The following is a 3,330-nucleotide window of genomic DNA, read 5'->3' as shown; positions in this document are numbered from 1 at the left end:
GGCCTATGTAATTGATTTTAAAGGTAGTTGGGTTGACCATTTTGCTCTCATTGAGTTTGCTTATAACAATGGTTATCATTCTAGCATCCAAATGGCTCTTTTTGAGGCTCTTTATAGTAGAAGGTGCAAGTCTCCTATTGGTTGGTTTGAGGTGGGTAAGACTAAGTTGTATGTGCCTGACTTGGTTTACAAGCCATGGAGAAGGTGAAGGTGAATAGAGAAAGACTTAAGATTGCTCAAAGTCAAAAAATCTTATGCGGATGTAAGGTAGAGGGAGTTGGAGTTTGAAGTGAGCAATTGGGTATTCTTTAAGGTTTCTTCTATGAAAAGGTTCATGAGATTTGAGAAGAAGGGGAAGCTGAGCCCTTATTACATTAGTCCATCTAAGATTGTGAGGAGAATTGGGAATATATCTTATGAATATTCCATGTGTCCATGTTTAAGAAGTGTGTGGATGAACCTTCATTGATAGTGTTTGTTGAGGATGTTGATGTTAATGATTCATTGTCCTACAATGAAATTTCGATTAAGATATTGGATAGGAAAGTACGAAATTTAAGGACTAAGGAAATAGCTTTCGTAAAGGGGTGTTGGAGAAATCAAAAGGTGAAAGAAGCTACATGAGAAGCTGAAGAAGATATGAAAGACAAGTAGTTGTTCTTGTTCCCAACATAGATGAAAGTTCTTAAGGTATAAGCTTTGTTTTCCTTCTTCTTGCATTTCAAGTTTGTCTTTGGACTCTATTGTGGTATTTCTATTATCGTGCAAAAAATGTCCTAACTCGTCATTCCAAAATGAGTGATCAAAAGGGTGGGGGGACAATATAAGACCCCATAAAATTTCAATCATTTTATTTTTGACCCTCTTGTGTGCATAACATTATTTATTGAGTTGAATTACGATAAGGGGTGTTTTAGGAATGTTTCAAAATTTTCAGAAGGGGTTCGAGGCCATTTTGGGACCTCGAGGTAGTGAGGGTACGGGACAGAGGCGTGCCATGCCACTTAAGCTCCGCGGTAGGAGAATGGCATGTTGGCTAGTCACTGTGATAGTAGCGTACCACGTTGCTATGTTATTTACATCTAGTTTCATTTTTTTCACTCAGGGGCGAGAGCTTTTTTGTCCTTTACACCTTAAATGACTTAAGACACCTAAATGACCCTATTGCTTTTTGTTATCAAGATCAAACCTTGCTTTTCTCTTCTTTAACTCTTAAGTCAAGAAAAATTCAAGGTTTTACAAGGAATTCATCATTCAGGCTCTAAAATCCAATTTCTCTTCTAGTTTTTCTATATTCCAGGCATGTTACTCATTCCCTAAACTTGTATTTTTCATTATGGCATAAATTTATTCAAGATTCAATTGTTTTGAGTTGATGGGATTTAAATTGGGTAGAGGGATTTTGATTGTTAATACTTGTATTTTTTTCTCCATTGTTTTAATGTGTTGTTCATGCTTTAATTGATGGTTTTTGGAACTGAATAGGTTTATTGCTATAATGGTTGAAATAGGTTTCACCAAATTGATGAATTTTTGTCACGGGAATGGCATTAACCTCAACCTACATATTAATCTTTGTTTTGAATATTAACTTTTACATAATTTAACGTTTCTTTTGAAAACATTGCATGGCATTAAAGGATAAATAGATAAATGGGATTTAGATTTCCTCGGTGGCAATGGTTTTGATTTTTAATCGGTAATTGGAGTCTATTTGGTAAATTGGATTGGTTTGGCATAAATAGAATTATCTTGCAAGCATATTGGTATGATGATACCAATTTGGAAATGCATAAATAAATAACTCCTTGGTTAATGGTTCCTTTATATGTAATTTTTTTTAATTTTGGTCTTAAAGGAAATTGTGTAGCTCACCGAGAAGGTGTAGTCCCAAAGAGGTAAAAAACTTTAAATGATATTTGCCAGTGTTGGGGGTCTATATGACCATGTTTCTAGATACACATTATATTTTGGATGGCTATCGCCTTGGTGTCTTTAGTCATTCCTCAGTACATGTGGCTAACATGGATTAGGGGATTCGGCTAGGGGAATCGGACCGATATAGCATGTGGGTGCCTGGAATATTAGTATGAGCTACATAGTTCAGGATAATGCTTTAAACCATCATATTTCATGATACTTATCCCTATCCCGGCATTCTATATTTGTATAAATATTGTGCATGTGGTTTATGACTAGATTTTGATAAATACATTATTTTATCCTTTTTTCTTGAGTTACATGCCAGTGCTAACCCCACTAACCGTCCCCAGATGTTACATCATTTCATGATGTAGGTTTTTAGGACTTTTCTGTTGCTCCTGTGCAGCATTAGGCAGTTTGGTACTTCTATTGGTCAGCTGTGAAGTGGTGAGCCTCCATCCTTCTGAAGGCGCTGTTATTTCATTATTTTTCATTTATCATTCTAGTAATTATGGATTTCTTTTATCATAGTCGGGAGGGGGGCATGTACCGACTTAGTTGGTGTTCTTGGTTTAGGGGATTTCTTTTCATGATTTGGATGCCATTGATGTCTTACTTTGACTCTTTAGATTTTCATTTAGTTTAATTATTTAATGGAGTTTTAATGATGAGCATCTAACTGCAAGGGACCAGTTCCCTAGTTATTTGTGGCACAGTACAACTGGTATGCGCGATTGCATTGTTTGTTCTTTTGTGTAACAAACAACTGGTATGCGCGATTGCATAGTTTTGTTCTTTTGTGTAACAAACTTGCAGGTGCTTCTTGTATTGATTAGGGCATCTGGTGCAATGACACTTCAGCCCTAATCATCACTCATCTATAAAAGGAAAGAGATGCTTCATCATCAAGTTGTTTTTTTGCAATTGTTAAGAATGAAGAGAGGCAGGAAAACCCCCATTTCAACACTGCTCAAGTGCATAGCTATTTGTGTGAGATTAAACAGACATTGTTCTTGAGTGAGTACTAATTTGTAATTGAACTACTCTTTCTATAAAAATAATGTTCATTTGTGTAGAGAGTGCTTAGGTAGAGTTGCCTAAGTTTGATACTGATTAGAGTTTATCAGTGAAGAGAGTCCTTGGCAGAATTGCCAAGATGAGCTTATAATAGAGTTATTACAAGCGAAAGTAACCTACACTTAGGTTTATTGAAGTATGTAATCAAGAGTTTGATTATAGTGGATTTGGAGGTGCTTGTGAGGGTAAGCCATGGATTTTCCCATATTTAAGAAAAGGGGCTTTCCATGTTAGAAATCTTGTATTCTTTACTCTTCCTGTACTATGTTTTGATTCCGGGATACTTTATTGTGTTTTGCCAAAAATTGACACCTAGAGTGTCTTGGTTAA

Source organism: Capsicum annuum, chromosome 12, assembly GCF_002878395.1.
Source record: "Capsicum annuum cultivar UCD-10X-F1 chromosome 12, UCD10Xv1.1, whole genome shotgun sequence".
Lineage (NCBI taxonomy): Eukaryota > Viridiplantae > Streptophyta > Magnoliopsida > Solanales > Solanaceae > Capsicum > Capsicum annuum.
This window is presented reverse-complemented; position numbering follows the sequence as displayed.